The 21,760-nt window shown below is 44.5% G+C and overlaps 1 protein-coding gene across 2 annotated transcripts in view; it reads right to left on the bottom strand.

Annotated features, from left to right (window-relative positions):
* The window catches only part of LOC128896555 (protein kinase C-binding protein NELL1-like), a 79,370-nt gene that overhangs the window by 51,519 nt on the left and 6,091 nt on the right, over positions 1-21,760 (bottom strand). The gene's annotated exons all lie outside the window — the stretch shown is intronic.

Raw genomic sequence — 21,760 nt, 5'->3', positions numbered from 1 at the left:
CTAGAGAGTACTGGGCTTTGATACAGTGCAGCTAGAGGGTACTGAGCTCATCTACTGGGGGGCTAGAGGATACTGGGCTTAGGTACAGTGGATGTAGGGGATACTAAGCTCAAATAAGATGAGTTCGTATAATCTAACAGTATCAGAGTCTGACAGTAAGCCTGATTTTGTACGCCACAAACGAGGTTCTACTTCAGTTTACCTGGGCAGCGACTGCCGAAGCGACGATATCCTCCGGGGATCCCCCAAGGGCGGATGCAGTCTTTCCCGCGTGCCAGTCCCCTGTCCTCCGGAGGCTCCCACTCGCCCACCCCACGGCGCACAGCCTACTTCCAATAATGCGCTTTCGCGCGCGACGGATCGTTATCGGGTTTTAGGTCGAGCTAGCGAGAATTCGCGGGATTCACGCGAAAAACGCCGATATCAATCGCAAACGAAGCCAGCAACCGTTCCCCACCCGATTGCACGCGGCACCAGCGTTGCGGCCAGACTGAACCGAGTTTTCGGCGAACGGGTCACAGTTACGCCAATGGAGCCCCGGAATCCTGGAGAGATTCCGGGGTGTCATCGCTGCAGCAGCCAGTCGATAACCGGCGGATAATTGTTGGAGCATGGGATACGTTGCCTCGGGGCTTCTAGCGGACCAGGGTGACGTTGGAGAACTTTGACTTTGAGGTTGGATGGGGTGGTGGTGATTAGGGCAATTACCTTTGTTGGCGTGGGACACGACAGGAGGATTGTTTAGATATGTGAGCTTTGAGTACTGGTTGGGTTAGGAGATTTGGATGAGTTTGAAGATTAAATTGGCTTTGGAAGGCGTAGTACACACAAGAATTCTAGGTTAGGTTCAAACACTCCATCCTACATAATAGCACCTGAAACCTAATTAATCTAAACCTAATTCTCTCAATGTCTATATCTTGATAACTACAACCCCTAAACATATATATTATTCAGAAGAGAAAATTAAATTGGTGCCTTTGGCTTTGTTTGATACTCCACACAAGAATTCTAGGTTAGGTCCATACACTCCATCCTACATAATAGTACCTAAAATGTAATTAATCTAAACCTAATTCTCTACAATTCCTAAACATATATATCATTCAGAATCACGATTACACGGAACGAAAGCCAATAATTTATCTCAACCCGAAGTTTCCGTGTAGTTACCTTCTTAGCTTTGCTTTGAAGTGACGTGTTCTGTCTCGCGTCTACGTATTCTGTTCGGTATTCCGACACTGAACGATATCTGAATCAACATAGAGACGTTTGATCTTTCGGCGTGATGTTGGACGGTCAATTTTGTCTGTTATTGATGGGAAAGTGTAAATAAAGATGCTTGTGCTGGCTCGATTGGTACCGATTGACGTGTTTACGGAACGTCAGTTACCTTGAGGAAGACAAGGCGGGATTGGATACTCGCTATATTTTCATGCCAGTCTGTGGTAATTATACCTTTACAAGTAGATTGAAATCGTAGAATTATAAAAATATTGAATAAAAATGATTCGTAATCTTTGTAAAATCGGACTTTGTCCGACTCATACAATAGACGTATTCCTCAGCAAACCAATGATTTGACACTTATTAATTATATTCAAGTTTCTAAAATCTCATGCCTTGTCGTCGTAAATCACATATCGTTTCTAGTATACTAACATGTATACTGTGCTTATATAGTAATTGTATCTAAGTTTAAGTTTTATGTAATACTACAATGTATCTAAGTTTAAGTTTGTTTAATTCTGTAATGTGTACTGATTGATTTAATTTACAATGTATTTGTCAATATGCTCAAGAATGAGCATATTGCTAATAATCCCGTAAGGGGTTCAATAGCGTAATAAATAAAAGGAAAAAAAAATACTAAATACGAATTTACGGGGTAATACGAGCATTCGTCTCACTGTCTTCCCTAAAGCGTAATTATAAGGATAGCTGAGAGCAAACTTTTGAACGCCACACGACCCCTGTGTGAGTATATCGCGTGAGTTACGAGTTTTCTTTGTAATTAGTCCATTAATGAGGCAGGAATTGCAGTTCCTGCTATGTCTGACACTAAGAGGGAGAGGAGGATATTTGCGTTGTCATATGGGAAATGTACGGGGCGCCAGGTGTTCCGACGGGATCTACTTATGTAACACCTGCCTCGCGGGAGGTAGCACTCACGGAATTTCACATAAATTAGACGTTCGTTAAATCGTATTGCATTCGTTAACCGACAAGTTCCCTATCGCACCATCTAAGTAAAAGAAAAAAAAAAAAAAAAGAAAAACAAAATAAATATATTACACGCATATGCTTATCGCTTCACCCTGTATAATCGAATTTCCATAGCATTATAACACGGGTTGTACGCGTTTTGCTTCGGTACGTGTTTAAGACAGCGTAGAAAAAAAAAAAAGAAATAGAACGACCAAACGCAAGGATCTTCTCGTAAGAAATAAAAAGAAACCGTAGGGGCTTTGCGCGTGCCTTCCGTGCCTCCTTTCTATCTCCAACGTCGTAAAATATTAAATTTTATTAAAAGTGCGGGAGCGTCGAAGTTAACGCTAACAATGGGCGAAAAAAGATTTGAACGGGCCAGAGAGGCGCAGGGAGCCAAAAATAATTTTCCCTCGAATTTATTCGACGCCAGTCTCTCCGGCAAATGGCGGTGGAAGGCCGTGTCGAAAGGGGGGTGGAAAACGTCGAACGAGCAACAAGGCGATAGCCACCAGAGACGACAGAAGTGAAGAACGTGGAGTGCCTACGAATGTGGAGGAGCAAATTGAAGTAGGTCATAGCTTCCAGATTCTCTTTACTTCGCAGGCCGGAATAATCTCACCTCTTCCCCACCCCCAGCCCCACCTCCACCCCCTTCCCTCACTCCTCGATCGTACTCCGACTGGAATCCCTCGGGAGAACGAGAGAAACGGGGCTTGAATTCATTATTTCCCGTCTCCTCGGCCCCCGTAATTGCATTCGCTTTCGTTCAACCGTAATTTTGGCGCGGCCATCTTTTTTTCGCGCTGCACGCACCGCCTGCGATCTTTGCACCGTCGAAATTTTATTATCTCGTCGTTTCTAGACAATCCGATCGAACAAACGGTTCCATCTCGAGGAAGATTTTACGAAGCCGGCACAGGAACATCGAAAAATGCGAGTGAAAATATTTTGTCCCATTGCGTTCCACCGACGCCGTTGCGACGCTGTACTTAATACACGCGATAACTTAGGGCGGTTCAGGTTAGACTAGCATCTAAAAACTCGAGAATTGCTCGTGTCGTTTCGAAACAGTTTTCAAAATCCAATTACAATTTATCAGCATCGTCGAGCTGACAACCCAAGGCAACCCAAGTTTAATGGAGAACTGGTGACCATCACGGCCGCCATTTTTCCAGGGTCGTAAATTTCTTTCAACCGTAGCAATTGAAACCGGCGATTACGCGAATCTCGGTTTTTTTTTTCTCAATCTGCTGTCCCCTGGCAGAAATTTTCCCAGTGGTCGAGATCATCCTCGCGACAATGCCCACCAATCATCCTATCATCGCGGAACAACCTTGGTAACCTTGACAGTAAGAAACGAGGAGAACGACGGAGAATTGTCGTTGACGAGAAGCGAGCCGGGGACGGTTTATCTTATTTGTCCAGGGGCTCCGTCGTTTCGTCGTGTTTTTGCGCATTATACCTCCCCCTGTTCCTTCGCCGATTTTCGTGAAAATCCTTCGCGGCCATTACCGCGATAGGAATCGTCCTCGACGAGACGAGGTCGTCCTTGGTCTCTGAAACGAGATCGTCGATCCCCCAGGGTGCTGGCTGTTGGCATCAATCACGTCCACTTCACAGAAAAGGATTCTGGGTTGAGGAAGACGGAATCAATTCTCAGGAATCCTTTTGCCAGCCAACGGAGCCAGGACGAGAAGCAGGACGAATGTCAAGGCTAATTCGATCGATCCAAAGACAGGGAGGGGGTGACTGTACTTTGGAAATTATTTAACCTCTCGTGTCTCACAGGTAAACAGACTTGAATTTTTGTTTATTTCTAATAAAGTCAAACAATTTGTCTCTCGAGAGATTAACAAAACGTAAAAAGAGGGAAATTCGATGTAAGAAATGAGAAATTAAAAATGAGCAACTAAAAAGGAATGAAATATAAAGAATGAAAATACGGGATGCTCCTGCGAATCAGAAGACCAATCAACCAATATTTTACCATCGAATGGTAAGATAAAAAAAAAGATGATCGTCCGAGGAAACGAATATACCGCGGATTCTTTGATGTCTGTACTTTCCATATTTTCGAAATTCGTCAGGAAAAGAAAAAAGGAAAGTCTTTGATCTCCAGCCCCGTTTAATACGAGCGTCGTTTCCACGCTCGATCTGCGCGAAAACGTTCCACAAATTCGTCTCACGAAGACACTTTGGACGAGACGATACCGTCCTTGATGCGACGCGACGAAGACATTCGCACGTTCGAAGACAAGAGAAAAACGCCACCTGCCATCGATCGTCATGTTTCGTCTCGGCGGGCATTGTTAGGGATATTTCAACCGAAAGCTGTTGGGAATTAGCGAACGGAGTGCTTGCTCTCGAATAAAATAGAACTGGAAGATTTATTTAACGGGAAACTTTTGAAATGTGACGATTAAAGTTATCGTTCGATTTTAGATTATTAAAATTACGATCGGTGTCTAAGTGGTCTTTGAGAAAATAAGCAAGGTATCACGCGACGTGGAGTTAACTCGGCGGAGCTAAGTTATCTCGAGCGACCTAACCTCAAATAATTTCGAGGGACATATTTTTTCACGATATTGTCGACAGTGTCGTTCATCGTCAAAGGAGAGTGGTCGTCGTCGTGAAAAAATGAAGAAGAAACAACGAGGGGGGTCCCATAAAAAGCGGACACAGACGACGGAAAGGAGTCGCGGGTGTATCTGTTTATTGCCAGTCGGAATAAAAATGGTCGTCGTTGTATGGCGCGCGGTTTTGCTCGGAGGAGCAACATAGCAATGTCAACGGCACTCGTATCAGCTAGAGAGCCACTCGTCCTCTTCCACTGTCTTCTTCCTTTCAGCCCCCTCTTCAAGGTTCTTTTCTCTACTCGCGAAACACGCAATCAATTATGGCAACTTCACCGTTTTCTTCTTGTCGTTCCTCGGTTACGATCATTCGTCGACTCTGGCGATTTGAATTTCGCGCGCGCGCCAAGGGCTCCCCGATTCCCGCCATTAATCGATTCGGACGATCACGTGACCTCTGATTGGTTCAATGAATAACAGTATCAGAAAGTTCAAAATACAAATATCTTAAAATATTTTAGATTAAAAAAATAAAATAAAGAAATGGATAATTAAATTAACCACTCGAGGGACGAATTTTAAATAGATTTTTGTTTGGTCTAGACTATGCTGTCTCACTTTCTTGTGAGATCGTAATTAGATACAATTTTGATACGAATGCAAACGTACACATACATATGTCCCTCAAGAGGTAACTGGATAGATAAAATGGAAATGGGACTATCTAAAGAGACTATCTAATGTTTTTTAAACGCCCACACTTGAATGAACTCTTGCATAAAAATTAAATAAAAATTCCAGTATAAGTCTTTGATTTATTACGCGACGTGAGCCGTGCGTTGGAAGCGATAAACCAACAGCAATGTCCTGAACCGTAATTAGAAGCTTAGCAGTGCCAGTGCGGAGCTGGTTGTGCTCCATCTTTCACGAGAGCTCCGGGTGGTCCTCGACTTTTCGACGGCTCCGGTGGTTGTATTTTTAAACAAAAGGGGGTTAGTCGTCTGGGAAGTTCGACTAGTAGCGAATAATTCTCACGTGGTTCACGACAACCGGCGCCGTTTCAGCGAGCGTAGGCGAGACTAGATTTATTCGCGTTAAACCGCTCGCGTCTGGACGGCGTCTGGAGCCGCGTCTCGCTCGTAAAATCACCAGAAAATAATCAGGACGCTCTCGGGGCATCATCGAGCTAGCGCAGAATTGCCTGCTCGAAAAGATTACAACGCTTTTTACGACGATCCACTTTGGTCTCATTCTAATGGATTTCGTTTGGCTCCACTTCCCGATCGATTTTTATTCGCGATCACTAACGGGAGAGATGGCGAAACTAGACGATAAAGCTCGGAAAATTCGTGCTTTGCATTAAAGAGTACTTTCTGTAATACTCTTTCGTTCGTTTCGTTCTCTATCACTGGCTTGTGGAAAACCTAATAGCAACCAACGCCATCGTGGAATTTTAGGTTATGTAACGCGTTTCTTCAACCACGTCCTTTAATTTTAGTCCCTTGCAAAACTGTTCAAATGTCCCCAGACCTTATCCTGGAATATATTCTCTGACTCCGTAACCTCGATACCTTCAGACACACATAAACCTGCGAGAACATAACCTATACCAAGCCCTGCAATTCTCTTGGTGCCCCTACCTTCCTCAACGAAAAGATAAGTCCCCTCTTAGTTGCGCGGCGATCTCGATGTCTCCCAGTAACCGAATAAAATATTATTTTACTGGAACATCTTTATCGTCAAGTGGCGGGAAAAAGAAATGTTCTTCGGGGACTGTCGAGCGTTTACGATAGAGATAGCCAGTGAGGACAGAGCGACCGTAGGTCTGGCGGAGGATCATTGGCCATAACGGTGGAAGAAGACATCGACGCGGTGCTTGGATGGGACTGGGGCTGTCGCGTGCGCGGGTGTGCGTTCGTGTAACATAGTGGTCTATCAATTTCGCGGGCCTGGACGTTTACGAGGAGATCGTAAAAGCGACGTAATAGGCGCATACGTTCGTGCAAGCCGCCAGGAAATTCGATAGAGCGCGAAAGGGGTTTTACGTAAGCCCTCCCTGAGGTCCTTCGATCGTCCTCACCGTTGCATCGGTCAGTCGTAAAGGATAAAGCTTCTTGGACACCTCCGACACCTCGCCTAACGTAATCCAGGCCACGAACGTAAAAACAAATAAAAATAAAATGAAACAAGCCGATATAAAGTAAGGGACACGTGTGCTCCATTTTATATACTCGCCCCTAAATAGCAAATAGCGAGCAAGGGCAAGAGATTAAGTTAAGGTCATTTTCAAACGTCTTCAACTTCAGAATCAGGATCATGAGGTTGGACATCTAGCGACCGAAATTTAAACTAGCCCTGGAAAATATAAATTGAAAAACATTTGCGAACCAGTCGATTGGCCGTAATCGTTAAGGTATTCTGCTCTTTCACAAATCAATATTTAATGTGTCGTTTAAGGCAGAATTGACATTGTCCTTTGCAAGCCGAGTAAGACATTCATCCAATCATAATCACGATCTCGACGTCACGGTTGGAATTTACGACCTCTGGAGATCGTTTTATGAATACTTTCGTGATTATCTTGCAATTGTGATTTTTTTTCGGGTAATCGGGAGTCGATGACTGAACGGCTCCAGGCATTGATCCCCGGTTCCCACGGTTACAGGGGTGTCAAGTGACCGATCGTTATTGAACAATCTCGTGTGACGCCGTTCTTTAAATTAACCGACGCTCGTATATGATACTTGAAAACTGCGAGTAACAGGGAACGTAAACTGTCGATCGACGTTTGAATTCTACTTGTGATCATAGTGAGACGCGAACCTGAAGGGTCCAATTGAAATGAAAAAATAATAACTTTCGCAGAATTTAAATAAGATATTAATACGAAAGAGTAAGGTCTAACAAGTTTAAAAATAGGCCAAAGGTCTGGATATATAATTCATAAATCCAACACGGAGCGGCGCTAGTTCCGAATGCATTCGTCAGCCATCTTTATTATTTCAGCGCGCGACCACGTGGGTTGAAACAGTTCTAGTTGATTTTTTTCCGCAATTCTGTACAAGTTGTACGTAACTTGTACCATAAATGACCAGCGCGGCGTCATTTTCCAGCGGGACGTTGTAATATTTCGCGTGTTACGATCGAAGTTTCCGCTACCATAACACATATTTCCGTAAAGTCGCCTGATTTCGTGTAAAATCAAGTAAATACGAGCATCGTCTATCGGGGCGGTGCTGATAAACGAGAAGATATATCGGAGAAACGTTCGAGTGGCAACAATATTTCTGTTCGTACGGTGCTTCGGATTGTTCTTGTTTGTGTTAGCCTAGGTGGCGCTGGAGTCGCTTTTTCGGAAATTCTTATTCACGGATTTGGCTCAAATTCACACCATATAATATTTAAATAAAAACCAAGGTCTTCGGCAAAATTTGTCTCTACAAAATACAAAGAATGTCGTTTCAGCTCCAATCCAAAGCACCAAAGTGCCCGACAGAGCCTTTGAAGAGGCACATCTCGATTAAAAGAATTAAAGACACTAGAAATCCGCTAATTCCTCGCATCCTTCGACCAAGTATTCTTGTACCATCCAATAAGGAGTGTCTTCGAGAAAGGAATTAAACCACAAAAGCTTAAAGCAATAGGGCGTGTACCGAGATTTAACCGGGAGCGCGTTATTTTCATCAAACACCGTGGCGAGTATTCCAAGAACGATTCGGCGAAGGTCGATCCAATGTGGGAAGAGCTCGGAGCACGGTTTCGCGATGACGCTCGGTTATCAAAAGCAGCCTTGCACCGCGGTCGGGGATCGGAGGGACGATAGGTGGCAAAAGCAAGAGTGCTCCTCCATTTTCGCGGAATTCGGCCACCTGCGGAGCCTCATCGCGAGCGTGGGCAGCCCGCGAAACGGAAGGGACATCGGGATCATCGCGTCTCTCAGAGGAACGAGGACGTTGCGGAGAGGGACCCGCGTCAACGCACATGGATCCGAGGTAATGTCAATAAACATCTGGCTCCATTCTTGGAAGGTGTGCCGCGCTCGTGATATGCACGTGGAAGTGATCTTCCGCTGGGTAAATATTTACGAGTTCCGCGTAATCGATACTCGAGAGGATACCAGGTTTCAAAGTCAAACAATAGTTAGACGCAGAGCTGTGCTCGGCAACTTCGGGAGCTGTCAGTGCTGAGCACGTTTAATCGTAGGTTTAGTAGGACTCGGAAGGTAGGTGTAGGATCCCGGGAGATCTAACGGTGTTTACTATTATCCTATCGAACAGGGATTCCTGTAGGCAAAACAAAGCTGTAGGCCATGCTAGAGAAGCTAAGACTGTCGTTAACATTGTATCCGAGTCAAGGGATTCCCAGTTTCCAAGTTCAATAACAAGGAAGGAATCTATATTCTAAGTTAGGAACCTCTGAGAGTTGTCAGGTCTGAAATATATGACTAGAGAGGCAGTACGTTTAACGCTGACTGGTACTATCATACCAATGCCAAGGATCCATGATGTATTCTAATCGAAACTAAGCTATGGGTCTAAGCTAACACTATTAACATCGCGTCCAAGATAGGGGATTCTCAGTTTCCAAGTTAAAGCTGACGTACCTCAAGTTAGACACCTTTGGATGTCACTTCTGAAATATAGGACTAGGTCTTCAGGTACTTCGGAAGTAAATTTTGACCGATCTGGTACAGCAAGGGAAATAATGAAGATGTTAATTACGCAGTCATAGAATCGATTGGGAACACAGAGTGCCTCGAACGTCTCGCCTAACGAAAGGAAGGAGGAAGAAGACGCTGACGAAGCGTGGCTCTGTCCCTTTCCAGCTAATGGCACAACGCTCCGCGGAAATTCGCTAATTATAGATCGACTAGCGACGAGGTGAACGCGTTGCCGTCGACGCCGACGGCCACGACGACCACTCGCTTGGACTTGAACCAATCCTGACCTTCCCTGCTGCGTCGTGTCGACCTAGAAAATTGCGTGCGTCGTATCCGTCGCAGCGTGACGGACGCGCGCCATATATAGTCCCGCGTCCCGCCGAATATCGCGACCGGAAGTCCTCGGAGTCCCTCCACACTAGCCATCCCTATTCTCTCAATCCCTTCTGATCAATCTTTCCTAGTTTTATTTTCATTTCATCGATTACTAAACAAACACGAGATTTTTAAGTAATTTCGCAGGTTTTTTTTTTTTAAATTTGAAAATAGGTTGTGAAATAGACAATTATAATAACAGAAAGGGGAAATCAATCGGGTTTTGCATATCGCATATCTAATATCCGAAGGAAGCTGCAGATATAGAAACTTTATCGCTCGGAAATGTAAATCTGCTACCCTCATCCGTCGTATAGAGGCATGAAGCGTTTGTACACGTTTGGCACGACACCGTAGGAAATGTCACACACGTGAACGCTTATCACGGTCGCGTGGCATTTCTGTCTTTCACCTTTCAACTATTCGCTTTCGTACGATCGCGTTCTAGTTTCGTGGGACCTAAATTATTCCCGTCGCATTTGTAGATGTGATTAAAATGTTTCAAATGTTTCAAACTATATGAAAATCATAATTGTTTGAAATTCGGGGAATACGAAACAGTCTGTATAAATGTATATATTAACAATCGTGTTCCGTCTTTGTCGGGTGTACTTGGAAGACCCCGCGAATTATACATGCAAAGTCGATCACCAGTTCCTTTCAGCGGTAATAGATTCAATTCGAACGACACAAACACCTGTTTCAGTGCCATCAATGGTCCTCGCCTCACTTGCTATTAAATCGATTTGATATTTGAGATCATATTCAAAATAACATTCTTTGCGAACAAGTCACAACTTAAAATACCAAGAAAAGTGACAATTTATGTAATTATAATAACAAAGGCAAAGAAAAGGTATGATCTAATAAGCAAGCGAAGATAACGACGAATTTCTAATTATTATTTCTCTCTTACCTCCTAACGCAGATGACTAACAACCCTTTCACGGGCATGGGGCGTTTGATTGAGCTCACGAGCCATCGACGGGCACAGCTTCGGGGGCCACTTGATGTCACAGCGAGACGTGATGGAGGGGACAGTTGCGTCAGGAGTGGGTCGCACCAGTAGCTACTACGACGTACACTTACACACTGACGCTCTCTGTCGCGTAGCGCTGGTATGCCCATTCCTGCGGTCGCTCCCCACTCCGTCACTCACCCCGTGACGTCACTCTCGCGTGCTCGTCGGTGCCCCGGCTACCTGGCCCCGGATCCGCGTTATCCCTCCCTTTTCTAAAGCCGAATTTTCACTATCTCGACGCAATTTCTTCTGCTAACCTACTTCAAGGTTGAGAACACGATAAGTAATTCCCTTATTTTTATTCATAAACATCCTAGCCACAGCATGATCTCTTTACTTTGTTTACAGTGGCGTTTAAGAACGATGCGACCACTTTGTAACTGAGATTCCTATTTCCGACTTTAATCCTCTGCTATCCTACGTTCACTTGTACATGACCCTTTTTCTTTGGTCTGAAGGAGCACGTGTGTCGATTACTCACGGGGCATTGTTAAACGCGAGCCAATCGGGCGAGAACGCGCCAATTTTGATATAACTTCGACGAATAGATTGACCAGAGGTAACGTTTCCATTTCCGGTGTTCCCCCGTCCCCGAATCTGGCCGAATTCCCCCATGAAAATTAATTTCCGCCCGGCTGGAAACCGTTGGAAATGGTCCAGGCCGCGTCGCGGTTATGAAAGAAAAGGAATTGGGTTGGAATGGAGTGCGCGCTATAGCCGGCAGCGGCAGCCGCCTATAGAGAGGCGTATCGAGTCGAGCGGCGGAGGAGACTGAAATTTCTGAAGCCCGTTGCGACCGTGACCTTACCAAATGCGTGTGGCCTCGAAGTGTGTTGGAGCACGGCACGGTGACGAACAACGGCGGGGGAGGGTGGCGCAGAAACGAGCCTCAATTGAGGTGGATGCGTGATGGTAATTAACAGCAATTGGCGTTACAGCCGACGGCCATTAATATTCGGTTCATCGATATCCCTGCGACCTCGGCGACGGGCCCCTTTTGAACCTCATTCGCTGGTAAATTCGGCAGTGGGGTGAAGCGAATTTCTGATTTCATGGAAGATTGTCTAGGTAACTGTCGGGGGTTGCTTTGGCCACATTAGGATTATCCTTGGATGCGTGCTGGTAATCGATATTAATATTCATCGATATCTCCGCGACCTCGGCGACGGGCCCCTTTTGAACCTCATTCGCTGGTAAATTCGGCAGTGGGGTGAAGCGAATTTCTGATTTCATGGAAGATTGTCTAGGTAACTGTCGGGGGTTGCTTTAACCACATTAGGGTTATCCCTGGATTGATATTCATCGATATCCTCGCGACCTTTGTGACGGAACCTTTGAACCCTTTTGAACCGGTTTACTGGTAAATTCAGCAGTGGGGGCGAAACGAATTTTTGAAACTTTCAAATCTAACTAAAGTTTGTTCTAAAGTTTGCTTTAAAATTTTTTAACGAATATTAAAGCAAGATTACGGTTTGTAATTATCGATTGGAGCGTTCTGGGTGGTAAAGTCACGGGCCGGGAACTCTCAAGCGAAAGAAGCGGGGCCGAGGGTGGGAAGAGTAAATGTTTGCTCCTGCGAGAGATTAAAAACAGCGAAGTGTAAATGATCAGGAGAAAAAACTAATTTCGATGGAAAGTGAGGTAGAATCACAGTCGACCGATCCGGAAATGGAATAAAGGAACGAGGGGAACAAAGACGTGAAATGAAAGTTCGGTGTTTGCGGAAGATAAAGAGACGAGCCGTGGCTGAAGTTCCTGGGAATGGATAGAACGCGGTAAATGGAAACGAAAATGGAGCGAACACCCGATACGAAATGAAATTTTAATTTGCGATTAATTATTCCGTTAATAATTTTGTTAATTATTCCTTCAACAAATTGAAGAACATGGTAATAATAATAATGCAATCGTTAAATGTACTTTTTACCAAGAATCGAATAGCATTATTCCGTGACGAACGAACAAATAAAATGTCATCCTTTACTCAAACAAAAGTCATCGATACTCCGGCCTGCAGTGCATTCGACGACCGTGGAAGTGATGCGAATTAAGAAAACGAAGACGAAGAGCCGAGGCAAGAAAGCATTCGGGGTTTTAAGGGGATAGAGAGAGGCAAGATGGCAGGTGTGGGTGATTGGGGACGATCGATGAACCCCCGAGAAAAAGCTGGGCTTGCGGCGGGGGTACGGGGTGGCGGCAGGGTGGGGGCGTAGAGAGGCGTGTGCCACGAGGGTGCCACGAGGAGAACGGTGGATGTAAGGGGTGATAGGCCGGGGGCAGGAGGTCACTCGACTCTAGCTGCCTCACCTATGCAACTTCTTTCCGTTCGAATATTGTTAACCTCTTAAGGGTTGGATTCGAACTGGACCGATTAACCCCTTACGCGGAATGTCCATGTGACTCTTCAAGGCTAGGTCGTTGCGACACTTCAAGCTCGAGCGGTTTACTCATCAAAATAAATGTATACTTTTCAAGCTACGAACATCAAAGTACAAGGTATATCGATCAATCACAGAAGCTGATACTTTTGTGCTAGAATCATATAAGTCCATCAAAGAAAAAATTCGACGTGATATTCTACTGCCCGGGGTCTTTTGGATAACGTGTCAGCAGAAAAAACCGAAGATAGCCCGGCAGTTTTCGCGAAATCGAAGCTGGACCTTCGATCGTATAGGTTCGGTGCTCCAGTCGTATTGGTCCGCGAAGAAATTTGTTCCGATCGCGAATCGTTCGGCTTCCTGGCGTCTTTTAGGCTGCGTACGAGTAGAACGAAGACGAATAACGAACAAGAGTGTTCCTAGCTACCAAAAGTCACGAGCCCCGCTTCCCACCACGGATCAAAAGGTCTTCACACGTTGGAAACCGAAGGCGTCGCGACGATTAATTCAATCGCGCGCTCAGAAGCGTCAGCCGTAGGACCACGAGGAGACGCCGTCGCTCGTGACCCTTCGGGTGTTCTCACGGCTGCGAAATTGCCAATACAAATCGTGACATCACCAGCGGGGAATTCAAATTCGAATTGTGCGGCACGGCTGGTACCCCGACACAAAGAGGGCTTGATTCACCGCCAGCGTGGTTTGATCTACTGCCAAATCAGCCGGCCAATATTACTTCCATTTAAGAGAGCCGCCGGCACCCAGTCGCGGCGCATTCTGCGCGCATCAAATTCCGTTGATATCAATAAGTAATATGACATCCAGGGAGGACATATATATAGGCCGGTCACCGAGGCGTATAAAGGTCGATTGTGCCTCTCGGGAACGTTTATCCTTTTTTTTAGAGACCACCGAAGTTAGGCCCTCCTGTTACGACGACGGCCACGGTGGACCACACGCGTCGCGATCGTTCCTTTTCGCGACACCGTGCTCTCGCGCGTGTTACAGATCACGTGGAAGAATTTCATTCGGTAGACACGGTCAGGAGTCCGCTTTCGGACTGCCATAGCCGTCGTCTATTAGGGAGTTTAGTTAAGAATAGATTGGTACGCTAGACCGTCTCGTAGACCATTTAGAGGAGCCCTCGTAGGTCAGCTGTCCCTCGCGGGATAGGGAATCTATCCGGATTTAACTAGGTAAACAAGAATTTCGAAGAAAGCTTGCGGAACGACGGGCAAGTTTCCGAGAAAATTACGTTAGATTTCTCAGTCGTACAGGTCCGATAGATCGGAGTGACTTCCAAGTTCCGAGGGTTCCGGTGACCCTCATCTGTTGGGGTCTACCCCGAGCAAACGATACGAGTGAACTATGCCTAACTATACCCCTTAACTGGATACACAACTCTGCTCGAGTTAAATCGTTAATAATTCAGCAAATTCGACTGGCTGTGAGCAAGTTAACTTTTTTTTTTTCACTGCATCAAGAATTGAACAGTAACCTGGAGACTGACAGCAGACTGTTTCATGTATAATGGGATACTATGGATTACTTTGACACTGTATTGCGACTCCCAGGACCGTCAGTCATATTTTCGCTGTTTAATGTCCGTACCAGGTGAGAACGGCAGTGGCAGTCATTCATTAAAATAATATTTTCATATAGACGAAGCCCCTGACGAGTATCGTTCATTGTCTTTAAGAGGATTCTACCTACTCGACGACTGTTTTTCTCTGCAAAGTAGCAAGACACCACTCAGGAAAGCAGAAGACGAGCAAGTAATTAACCTAGATATCAGTTGCCAGGGTGGTGATTAGGAAAGAAAAAGTGAAGTAGAGAGAAAAATAAGCGCTGAAATTTGTCGTCACTTGCTTATACCGAGAAAAAGAAAGGAATGGAGTTTTAAGGTACCTTTGAAATCTAGAACGATCCCCTGGGTAGATGGCGCCTCGGTCGCGAGGACTGCGAAGCGATAACGTTAGTTCTTTTCGAGGAACGGGATCGTACAACGTAATCGAAAGGGCGTTGACTTCGGCGAGCTTGCAAATCGCCTTTGAGGTTGCAAATCGACCGTGTGATATCACGTTTCGCGCCCCGTGACAGAGCCAGCTCGACCTCAAAGGGATGAAGCAGACGGATGAAATCGATTCGCCTCGAGTCAACTGTTAAATTTCGCTGAAAATACGCTCGAGTCTCCATTGAACGGAAACGAGATCGATTCATCGGTACTTGATGTTTCCTCTAAATTAAATAAATAACGCTTCCCGTGTCATTCGGATTATAGTTAACTTTCGATTTTAAAACGAAGATTCCAACAAATCTTTTCCTAAATATTCGCAATGTATTAAGGCGTCATTCTTTTTTTTTAATATTTTGTCGAAGTATTACGAATACTTCAAGGCAAGCGAATGCTCGTAGAATTTCATTACGCGTCGCGTGGAATAATGACAATGCTCGTAACACATTTTGCCTAATGTTTATTTCATCGTCCGATCATTCCGACTCGTCGTAGCGAAATTGTAACGAAATAACCATTTTCTTCCTATCGATAAAAGCTGACAGGTCACGCGAAGTCATCGAGGATTCCGACTTCGTGCCCAGGAAAATTTAGTCCCGTCTAGAACAGCGTTGCGCTATAAAAGAAGGCACAACGTCATCGTCAATCGATAAACCTGAATTCAGGATTCTTCGTATCTTCGGATAATCAGTATTCCACCATCTTCAGGGGTTTTAATCGACGAAGTGATAGTTTCCCTCTTTTTATTTTTGTCATAGAAGACTTGTGATGGAAATTACTAGATACAGGAAACATATCGACGAGTATGCTGAAAGTATACAAGCCTCTAAAAAAGGGGCAGATGTCGCATTTACTTAATTGTCGATTTCAATTCATTTCTCTTTTAGTAATTCGAACGGCGCCGAGAAGAATTATAGATCCGTGTTTTCGCGTTTGCTAAGTGCATTAAGGGTGTGCAAACAAGAGCAACGACACTGGCGAGAACGGAGGGAGACAGAACGGACAGAAACACGTTGCAGATATTCAACGCCCTGAAAGCTTATTGCTCATCGCGTTATACAACCCTTATTCGACAAACAGGAGCGTTACTCACTGTCTGGGCGTGATGTAACCTCTTTGCAATTGAAATAATCACGAGTTATGCAGCAAGGAATATTCAATGTTTTTTTTCGAGACAGAAACAAGGTACTAGAACGGATCCTCCAGCTCTTAGGCCACTTATTAGTAACGCGCGAAGAAAGGCTCGCTTTTGCTCGGATGTCTGAATAAAAAGTCGGAGGCACCGTCATTATGTCAACTCGAATGACCACAATGGCGGCGTCTATGATTCGGTGAGATTTTCATTCAATCCTTGGGATGGCCGTTCAAAAGTCTCCTGGTTTATATTTTCAAAAGGTAGGAATAAAAGTTTCGAAAAGTTATAGGCGCCGTCACTGTAGCTAATCAAAATGGCTGATGGAGAAACCTGTGCTATTTTCGTAAAATTTAGAAACGTGTAAAAACCAGGAATTGTCTGAGGACACGAAAGACAATTGACACCAAATTATATTGTCTCCCCTGTCGACAGCTCCATTTTCTTCGAGAAAAGGATTGCGACCCAACCCAGACGCGCAAATCACGCGATACAACGAGAATCGTCGCGAAAGACGTAACGACATCTACGTCCGTTCGTTTCATCAGCTTAATCGCGCGCCCAACTACCACGACCGAGCCCCTACTTTACAATTGTAGGGGAGTAATCAAAGAAAAAGCAACGGCGGAGCGGGTGGCTCTGCGAATAATCCGAGGGTTCATGCGAAAAGACGAGCCACGGGACCGATATTAGCAATGGGGGAGAAGCAAAGCGTAAGAAACGTAACGCCGTGCAAAGTCAACGCCCTGGCAGCTCGATGGTCGGTGTATTATGCAACCCTCCCAGAACGACCAGTCGAAGCGCCCCCCACCACCGCCACCGGAAGCACTGCCACCATCGCCACCACCACCAGCAACTTCAGCTACGCCACGATCGCATGGCCACCTAGAATCGCGACCGCATCTGAATCGGCAGTACAGCACCGTTCATCGACGATGTTCTCCGAGGCTATTAGGATTCTCTACCTGGTCGGTGTTGGGTACCTTCGAATAATATATCCTTCATTGGTTTCCTAGGTCATATTAGGATCACGTGACTATACAGGACCATTTATGAATGATGAATATTACTTTTTTAATGCAACTAACGTCCACATGTTGAGATTGTTATTGTTGCAATTAGTCTTTAAATAGATCAGAAGATTAGACTAGGTGTCATAGAAGTTTCAAATATATGAATGCAAGATATTGAATGAGACGCTGTTCATGGACAGTACTGTACAACGAATTCCGATTCCACGGTATCCAGGAGACTGCTAGGAGGGTTGCGGCCGATATCTATGCGGATAACGTCTAACTCTCCTACGGGAGGCCTAGCAATTACCAAATGGACAGTTATCCGACTCCGTCTTGAATCCTGTATCCATAAAACTCAAAGTTTACCGAGAGCTCGACCTCGATAGGCCACGATTTATCTTCTGTCTTAGTGCTACTTCTACTTGTGATTTAATGCCATCCAATTAGAACTCCGAATTCACTTATGACCATCGTTCTTGTCACTTCCACATGCTTCCTCTGACATTCACATTTTGATGCATTGGACTTCTTATAATTGGACTCGTACAGGATATTACGGAATATCAGGAACCTTTTTCGGAGTGAAATTTCACGTGCCAATCTGAACTAAAAAGTCCTTATCCATTTTGCAATGCGAGCTTTCGTTTCAGAGATATAAGCAGTTGAAATTTTCGCGCGTGTGACCGCACGCGCTTGCGCAAGCGCGCGATCAGCTGACTAGAGTAAACATGGCGCGCGCCGGAAGCCACGCGAGTAAACTTGAATCTTTTATATCCAGATAACGAGACTTCAGGTTGCAATCTGGTAAACGACTTTTCGATTTCATTTCGGGAAATTGAAGACCCCACATTTTTGTTAATAACATGTAAACGAATACTTGCATTTGTACCTCGACATGTCTCGTTCCTTGTTATATTAAATAGAAATTGTTGAGGTTTGTGGATTCCAATTAAACAAAAATAGCAATGCGCAGTAAGAAATCAATTTAACGAATAAATCGATAACCGTAGGCGCACGAAGAACGAACCTAAGCATAAGCTCACGCAGTGCTATCGTGACGTGCCAAACGGGGGTGTGGAAAACACCGAGCGTGCACTGTGCACATGGTCAAAGCACCACCCGTGACAGCAGCTGTCATATACCGGACCGCCATCGCGTATACTGCCCTTCTTTTTCGACCATTTTTCTTTTTTTGTAGGTTCCAATACGTATTCCCTCCGCAGGTGTTTGGCCTCCACCCCACCCCACCCCCTCCGCTACTGCATATCTACCCTTCGCGTCTGTTTCTTCTCTCGCCCTTCTCGAGTTCGCGTCATTTAATTAATAACGACGCGGATAGAAGCTTCAAGGCCATTTTGCGTGAATCACTGGTTAATGGGGAAACATGTTTTCGCTGATGAGTAAATCATAATTAGGATGGGAGAATTTGTTTGGGGGCATCGAAAGAGCAGGTAGGATGATGGAATAAAAAGTATATATTTTCGAATGTAGGATGATGCAATTAAAAAAAATTTATTTCAAGGACGGTATTGGCCTTGGAATGCCCTCGATGCTTCCAAAAATCGTATTGACTCTTTTCAACACACGCGCGTGTTTCTTTTTTAATTTTGTTCTTGTAGATTAAGGTTCTCTAGATGTTGTTTTGCCACATCCACGTTCCGAGGTCGCGTGAAACCCACAGATCCAGGTCCTGAATTTGGGTCACTGTCTTTTGTGCGAGGAGAGGGGGCAAAGGGTTGCCCTTTATTATTTTGAAACCAGTTCAGAGGCGGCCTGAGCGAGACGACAATGGAAAAAAAGCGGATCCCTTCGGACAGAATGAAAACCGCGGTGACAGGTACAATAATGCTCCCTTTCAGAGAAAGTAGTCCCCCTTCGGCGCAACGAGGAAAAGTTATGCGCTTTCATCGCGGCCGACGGAGATTTTATAATTGATTAATATTTCATCGTTGGAAATATACTTTATTTCGCGTGGGGAAATTCGAAAATTCGATACAATCGATCTCCGTTGAAATATCGTCATTTTTCTATTCAAGGTCAGACGAAGGTCAACGCGTGCGACATGTACAAAATTTATTCTATCGCGATAATAAGACGATGGAAATACATCGTTAATTAAAATAATCGACGACTTTGAAAATGAATAATCAAGATTCCATCCTGGAAATTGAGGACGTTGCCCGCCACTGTAAAAATGCCATAAGCATAATGTTCTCGAGGATGTTGGTCTGGAATTAAGTCCCATTCACACTGCTAGCTCGTATCTAATCGCGTCTATTATTGCTGAGTGAATTATTATGCTCGTTTACTTATTCAGTGGCACCCATATTGCACGTAACGAAGGTTACGAACGACGGAAGAGTACAATGATCACACTGTAAATGTGCGAACCATTACAATAAAACAGCCCCATTGGCTGGTCTGGCGCCTAGGCCCGCACAAAGGGAGCCCTTAAACGTGTCGCTAAGAGTTTAGGAACAACGAACATTTGTTGATTTCCCGGAAACGCTTAACCTCTTCAGGGATCTTTGCAAGTACTTGCGTACGTTTCGCTTTTAAGCCATTTCGTTGTAAACAATATGCCTAGGTGGGGTTAGAGGAGGCACCCTTTCAAGGTGGACACAATTTAAAATAATATAGATAAAATATAAATAACAAATTTCTTTCAAAATTAATTTTTTCTTTTAGACAAACGGTGATATTTTGTTATTGTGTATTATTGCATCCCCCTGGACCTTCCTCTTCTGTGAAAGAAGTTGGAGAAGCTGCCTCTTTATCAACTAATTGCTGAATTCGAATACGATAACTGCAGAAATGGAAAGTTCCTAAGCTGCGTTAAAATATGAATATGAGTATAATGCAAAGTATACAGGGTGTCTAAAAATACGTATTTACTTGTGACACGTTAACCAATGTATTTCGGATTATAAAGCTATAAATCTGTAAGATTACACCTTCGAACTGTACGACAAATATCCCCATAAATTAAATCGAAAAAACACGACGGTAAATACGAGAGAAGTATACAGGTTGTCCCAAAATACATAGTCTCCCTTAATGTCGTCTCGTGGAAAAACAGAATCTTCCGCGTCGCGCCATCGAGTTTTGGCGGCCGAGAAACGGGCCACGATAAACTTTTCAGAATGATGGACGCTAAACAACTGCGATCCCCTGAGGAGAATCGAGAGTGCCGAGATGCGTAAACTTTGTTCCATTTTAACGTTTCATGGCCCGACGGGCGTTATTTTAACACCGTGGCGACAAACCGGCCGATAAATAAACCGCCTTATCCGCGATTATATCGAAGATCGACCCTCGTTCGCGTTGTTCTCGAATCGTTCGATAAATCGGGACTGATTCGCCCCCTACCGAACCTTGGAAACCTTCTGATGGCTCTAAACAGTATATTTATTTTATTATCAATTTATGTAGTTATTCGCAATTAAATTCGAAAGTTCAACGAATTGATGAAAAAAAAAAGAAGAGAAGAAAAAAATAAAGCGAGGAGATCGAATCGCTGCGAAACACGTGACAAATAGGTATCGATCTAGAGCGGGAGGCGCGTGATCTAATTTACGATAAAGTAAAATCGTGTCTGGTGAGATGGGAGTACAGGGGAACGGTGATGGTCTCTGACTCACCCCTCGGTGAGAAAGAATTATGGCCGTCGAATGTTTGGTCTCTCATAGAAATCCCAGGTTTTTCTTAGAAGTCCGCATTTACCCGGGTTTCAAGGGAGCTCATGCAACCGCCTAACCTCGGAATAATCGGGATGGTTTGATTACGCAATGCTAATAGAAAACATGACTGATGAGAAGGGAACTGTCTAATTATAGTTCACGACCACACGCGGACTGGTGAATTTTACGGACGATTCATCGGGAATAAACGTAAACGTCTTCGGCCATGCTGTAGATTATAAATTACTCTTCCGATGTTTACACTCTAATACAACATTATTTGTTAATGGTATTTTTAAACAAAAGAAATTATTGAACTTTTTGGAGTATACAGGGCACAATTTATCTATTTCGACAATTGCGAATGTTCTGCAGAGTCCGATATTAGTTACAGGATGGGGTACGGACTTGACCTTGAGTAGTCAATTTAATTGGCTTCAACATTTCCGTAACTAGAAGCACAAAGGAAGCAATACATCATTTTTCGAAAATTCTCACGAACCATAATGTATCCCAACAACATAAGCTAACAAATTATATACTATACATCCAATACCACTGGTAAATAAACTATCAATCCCGACATTAAAGATCCTATTGCATATTCTATACATCAGCTCGGAACCAAGGCGGAATAAAGGACTCCCACAGCCGAACATCATCCCGAGAGGTGGGGATCTCCGAGTGACCTTGAGCGACCAAC

This window comes from Hylaeus anthracinus, unplaced genomic scaffold (assembly GCF_026225885.1).
Source record: "Hylaeus anthracinus isolate JK02 unplaced genomic scaffold, UHH_iyHylAnth1.0_haploid 0, whole genome shotgun sequence".
Taxonomy (NCBI): Eukaryota; Metazoa; Arthropoda; class Insecta; order Hymenoptera; family Colletidae; genus Hylaeus; species Hylaeus anthracinus.
The sequence above is the reverse complement of the archived record's forward strand: the minus strand, read 5'-3'. Positions and strand labels throughout refer to the sequence as shown.